Source organism: Microtus oregoni, unplaced genomic scaffold (assembly GCF_018167655.1).
Source record: "Microtus oregoni isolate MIOR12 unplaced genomic scaffold, Mior012 000027F_ref0000203, whole genome shotgun sequence".
NCBI classification, from domain to species: domain Eukaryota; kingdom Metazoa; phylum Chordata; class Mammalia; order Rodentia; family Cricetidae; genus Microtus; species Microtus oregoni.
The window spans coordinates 15,500,185-15,506,348 of NW_024543086.1; the positions used below are offsets into that span (position 1 = coordinate 15,500,185).

The 6,164-nt window shown below is 47.6% G+C and overlaps 1 pseudogene; it reads left to right on the forward strand.

Annotated features, from left to right (window-relative positions):
* The first annotated feature begins 844 nt into the window (after positions 1 to 844).
* Positions 845 to 1,845, forward strand: LOC121463568 (annotated as a pseudogene).
* Positions 1,846 to 6,164: the final 4,319 nt, after the last annotated feature.

The following is a 6,164-nucleotide window of genomic DNA, read 5'->3' on the forward strand; positions in this document are numbered from 1 at the left end:
TATTTATGTAGCATGCACATTGTATGAAGTCCATCATGGTTTGCAGTACATAGAGGCATGCAGATTATATGCAGGTCCACCATTTTATTGGAAAAATGTGTAACTGCAGGGCTGGGTAAGCTCGGGGTCCTGGAACCAATTCTCTGTGATGCTGAGCTGCAGCTCCATATGTAATCTCCGGATCCTCAAAAGCATGTTTAAAGCTCCATTCCGAGCCCAATCGAGATCACAGACACGCAGGCATAAAGCGCTTAGCTCTCTGGTCTGAAGGTGATAGAGACGGGACTTGAAGCAGAGACCTGATTCCAGAGGCCAGGTGAGGGTCTTCGTTCTGAGTTCCCATTCTCAACTCTAGTCTCTCTAACCATTGATCCATGCTCTGCCTGTCACGAGCTGACTGGCAATCTTCTGGAAACTTCAACTAAGATTGAACTGTGGCTGAGCAGCCAGCAGGGGTTTCAGCTAGAGGAGACGACATTCTTGCAAACAGCGAACCAGATTTTGAGGTTTTCAGAAGTTAAGCACAAAGATTAGGAAGGGTTTAGGAATGATAAGGTTCCAAATTCTGGACTGACAAGATGGCCCAGTGGGCAAAGGTGCTTGCCTCTGAGGCTGATGGCCTGAATTCAAGCCTCAGAGCCCATATGATGAAAATACAGAACCAATTCGCCCTGAAAGCTGTCCCCTGACCTTCACAAGGACATCACGGCACAAACCCAGATGTCTACACAGACAAATAAATACGTAAGCAAATTTAAAATTTGGAGGAAAAAAGAAATTTATCTTTTTTTCTTTTTTAAATCAAGATTGAACTCGTGTTGGAAGAGGTGAGTCCAGTCCCAAAATGGAGGGCCACGACCCAAAGCAACCAGAACAGTTGAGGCAGCCGTTTATTGGTGGTCTGAGCTTTGAAACCACAGATGATAGCTTAAGAGAACATTTGGAGACATGGACCTCACTTTCAGACTGTGTGGTAGTGAGAGATCCCCAAACAAAACGTTCCAGGGCCTTGGGTTTTGTGACCTACTCTTGTGCTGAAGAGGAGCAGAGTGCAATCTGAGCTCGGACACACAAGGTTGCCGGGTGTGTAGAGAGGATTCTAGAGAGCCTGGTGCCCATTTAACAGTGAAGAAAGTGTTTGTTGGTGGAATAAAAGAAGATACAGAAGAATAAAATCTGAGAGACTACTTTGAAAAGTATGGTAAGACTGAAACCATAGAAGTTATGGAAGACAGGCAGAATGGATTTGCTTTTGTAACTTTTGACAATAACGGCACAGTTGACAAAACTGTTATTCAGAAATATCACACTATTAGTGGGCATAACTATGAAATCAAAAGGCCCTTTCTAAACAAGAGATGCAGCCTGCTGAAGGTTGTGGAGGTGGCTCTGGCAATGTGGAGGAAGCTTTGGAGGTGGTGGAGGTAATTTTGGTCGTGGTAGAAACTTTGGTGGAAGAGGAGGCTGTGGTGGTGGTGGAGGTGGCGGCGGCAGAGTGGTTATGGAGGTGGTGATGGTGGATATAATAGATTTGGAAGTGGTGGAGGCAACTCTGCTGGTGGTCCTGGTTACAAGTAGTAGAGGAGGCTATGGTGGTGGTGAACCAGGATATGGAAACCAAGGTGGCGGAGGTTATGATGTTTACAATAAAGGAAGAAACTTTGGTGGAGGTAACCATGGTGGTGGTGAGAACTACAATGACTTTGGAATTATAGTGGACAACAGCAGTCAGATTATGGAGCCAGGAAAGGGGGCAGTTTTGGTGGAAGAAACTCAGGCAGTCACTGCGGTGGTGGCTATGGATCTGGTGCTGGAAGTGGTGGATGTGGTAGCAGATGGTTCTAAAAAACAGCAGAAGGGAGGAAGAAGAAGTGAGGCAGACACCATGCCTCTCCTCTCCAGGGCAGACGCGATGAAGCAAGCCGCCAGGTCAGAATCTTTCCCAGTTAGAACTAATGGGCCAAGCAGTGTTTAAATAAAAAAAAAAAACAGCAGGAAAGGGCTACAGTTCTTAGCAAGAGAGAGAACGAGGAGCTGTGGGGAAAGCTGCAGGTTACTTTGAGACAGTCATTCTAAATGCCTCAGAGGAACTGTAAAAATCTGCCGCAGAAGGAACGGTGATCCACAGTCAGAAAAGCTCCTGCAGCATAGCCAGGAAACCCTCCTTGCTCAGGTCGGTCACAGTCGCAGGTTGACGACAAGGGCAGCTACTGATTAATGCAATGTAATGTCAATTAGATGTAATTCCCGGGGTCTTTTATCGCTGTAGTTTTGTCTTTTTCTTTTCATTACATCAGGTATATTGCCCTGCAAATTGTGGCAGTGGTTCCAGGAATAAAAAATTAAGGAATTTTTAACTTTAAAAAAAAATCAAAATGCTTCTGCTAATAAATTAAACTGGCTTAAGAGCCCAAGCGTCTGTGGTAGAAAACAGATCTTGGAGGGGATGTGCTTCAGTTTTTATCCATCTGAACTTTTAGCGATGGCTCAAGGACTTGGGGATCTTTTGGTCTTCCTCTCCCCAGTCCACAGTGTCTGCTCCATCCTGAGAAAGGGCTTTCATAGCTACAGGATGCCTGCAGCCATCATGATGAGCATACCCCTCAACATGTCCATGCTAAGAGAAACGCACCTCCTGGGACACTCAGAAGCTAGTAGAACCCTTGCTTCCTCAGAAGGCCCCCTCCCACTCTGCTGGTATGGTCCCAGCCCCCTCAGAGACTGCAGAGGAGCAGTTGGGGTCCTGGACTCTCATCTCACCTCTGTATCTTGCGGAGGTTGTTAGTGGCATCGACGGTGGCCCTGCACAACCCTGAATAGTTTTCTAATCAGCAGCTATTATCATGGAATCGCCCAAAAGGATTGGTTGTGGAGCTGCATGGAATACTCATGGATTCTCTAAAAGTCAGAGAGGCACCAGGAGCCCCAAGCTGTTCACGGGGTGGATGGTGCCCGTGACCGGAAGACACCTTCAGACTGCAGTGCCAGAAAGTCCTGGGAGATGGGGCCTCCGTTCGTTTTTCTGAGTCTCCTGAAGCACTTGTTTTTCTACCTGAGACACAGGCCTCTCCCAGACACACGTGTCCCCTCTGTCCCTCTGACCCCTTGCAGTGGGTAAGAGACCCTCCCCTCTCTGTAGCACAACCTATTCCAGATGGCCAATTATCTCTCTCCCGCTTGGGAGAGGCTCAGACACCAATCAAGTCAATTGGCTCAGTAGCTGGCACTGGAAGAAAGGATGTTAGCTTAAGTAACCCAGTTTCCAGTCTGGCTCCGACCATTACAATAACCCCATTTCTTCTTTCTTCACCCTAGGTCTCTTTGCCTCCACCCAGATAGTCTTGGTTCGTAAAATGCAAAGACCAGAAAATGGCCACCCTCACCAAGCCAGAGGCATTTGTTTTCTGCTGTTGCGATATGACACCACGAGCCAAAGCGACTTAACAAAGAAACAGTTTATTTGGGTTTCTGGTTCCACGAGGATGGTGCCCATAAGGAGAGGGGAGGCATGGTAGCTGGGGCAGTAACTGGAGGCTGTCTGGTCACATTTTATCCACACACAGGAAACAGAGACAAACAGGAAGTGGGGCACGTATGAAGACCCTGCAAACCCAGCCCCAGTGATACACTTCCTCCAGCAAGGCTGTGCCTCCTAAACATCCCATAACCTCCCCCAGATTTTACCACCAGCTGGGGGTACATGAGCCTTTAGGGGATAGTTCTCATTCAAACCACCATGCCAGGCAATAGGCAGAGAGAATCCTTAATGAGGCATTGGTGGCTCCAGAGTATCTAAAAGACCTCAGCTCCTGGCTGAGACCCATTCTGTGAGCTGCTCTTGACCAAGACTCCCATCTGGAACAAGCCTGATTTAGACTTTACTGAGCTTTCTTCTTGACTAAGACTGCCCTTGCTGTAAATGGTAACAGTATGCATTTCAGTTAGTTGACTTAGCAAGAATTACCTGCCCTGAGTGTCTGCCTACCTCACGCTTCTGATGTCCAAGCCCTTGGCCTGCCAAGCAAGCAAGAACTGCCCCATCCTCCACATGTCCTCAGAGTAAGTCTCCACCTACTACTCTCCCCGTGGAAACTGCTTGTAAATTCTCACCGTCTTAGTTAAGGGTCCTATTGCTGTCATAAAACTCATGACTAAAAACAACTTAAGGTTTATTTCATCTTACACTTCCAGGTCACACTCTGCCACTAAGGGAAGTCGGGAAAGAAATGCAAGGCAGGGACCTGGAGGCAGGAACTGAAGGAGAAGCCATGGAGGAACACGACTTACTGGTTTCTTAGACAACTCAGAATCACCTGCCATGGGGTGGTACTGTCTCCCCACCTCCAGAGTTGGTTCTCCCACATCAACCCCTCATCAAGAAAATGCATGACAGTCTTGCCTACAGGGGATCTGGTGGAATCATTTTGTCATCTGAGGTTCCTTTTCAAATTGACAGGAAAAAAAACCAACAACCAGGATACAAACTGTCCCCACTGTTTTCAGAATCGAGGCAACGTCTCTGCCTTATTATAAGTCTTAAACCAGGCCTTCTTTCTTCTTGGCAAATGTCACAATGATGCTCTTCATCACTGCAAAGGACAAGTGGCTGATGCAGAGATACCAGACTTCCAACTTCCAACTAAACCATCTGTGGAGGGCATGCCTAGATGCCACCACAGAGCCATCGCCTGGTACTTGGCCATGTCGTGACCACTATCCTGCTCTCACTCTCTCTGTCCTGTTCTCTTCTTTCTAGACAGGTGCTGTTCCCAAGAGCTCTCCCCATGAGTCCCATCTGCCTCACTGTCTCTCCTCTAGGTATTCAGGCTGAGAAGGTGAGTGGAGGAAGACTCTGCCGTGAAAGGTTAAAGCTAAGCACTGCTGGACAATTGGATCACTTGTGACAAGTGGGGTGTATTGATCACGGCAAGGCAGGAAGACTGTGCTGCTGTGCCCCAGTCCTTTACCAGTCCTGTGGGATAGTGGCTGGATAGGGAATTGCTGTAGACTTCTGAGAATTTGGGACAACAGAACAGGATGGCTGTCGTAGAGATGATTATGGATGCTTTTGAGAATGGCCATGAAAGGCTGAGAGTAACAATCGCCCATCCTCTGTGGCAAAGCAGAGTCTCATAGAGAAACATCAGTTCAGGGTTGATCCTAAAGCTTCCTCTGGTGAGGTAAAACTCATGAACAAGCAGAATTGTTAAGTCAAGGACCTGACTATAGGGACCAGAATCTTGAGTCTTGGATTGAAAACTTCTAGATTCAACAGCTGAAATCCCCCAGAATCCCAAAGCCCATAGAAGTGGCCCACACCTCCATGTTGGAGATATCACACCTGAAGATGTTACACAGGTTCCTCCACACAGGACAACACATCACCGGGGACCATGTCCTCATGATCCTCTTAGCTACTGCATCCTCACCACTCTAAGCAGAAGAGGGCCAGGCCTGCTAAGAGTAGAAAGAGACTGTGCCATGAAAGATGTGAAGGGCTTGGGCAATGTTAACCAGCAGCAGAAGGAACCATGTGCTGGATACAGTTTATCTATGTGGCAGCATTTTCTTATGATACAGGATTTAACACCCTGACAAGAACCCCAGGGAACGGGCACTCAGTACACTGTCTGCTGGGTTTGGAGTGACTGCCATTAAGTGATGAAGGAATAGCATATAGATGGTGGAAGAAGGACCAATGGACTCAGATGTGAGCAAGCTGGAGTAGGCATACACTCCCACTGTCCACAGAGGGGCTCAGAACGTACCCCATTTAACCATGCAGCAATGTCCCAGAAAGGAACAGAAGCATCAGTAATGGGCAGGTCAAGACTACTGGAGAGCATGAACGAGTCTTAGGACAGCAACAGGATCATAAAATGATAGAGATACGGACTGGAGAGACAGTTAAGTGTCGTGAGGACTGGGTTTGAATCCCAGTGTCCCCATCAGGCAGCTCCCAACCACCTGTAACTCCAGCTCCAGGGGATCCAACATGTATGGCACCAAGTCTGGCCCACAGAGATCTTAAAATGAAAAACTGGTGAAGAGAGTGATACTGCTCATGGCAAAATAAAGATGCCCCAAAGACACGTGATTCCTCAAAGTACACAGCTGAGAGAACATGAGGGAGGCCACCTCGTGAGGACTCTGGATGTCTTTGC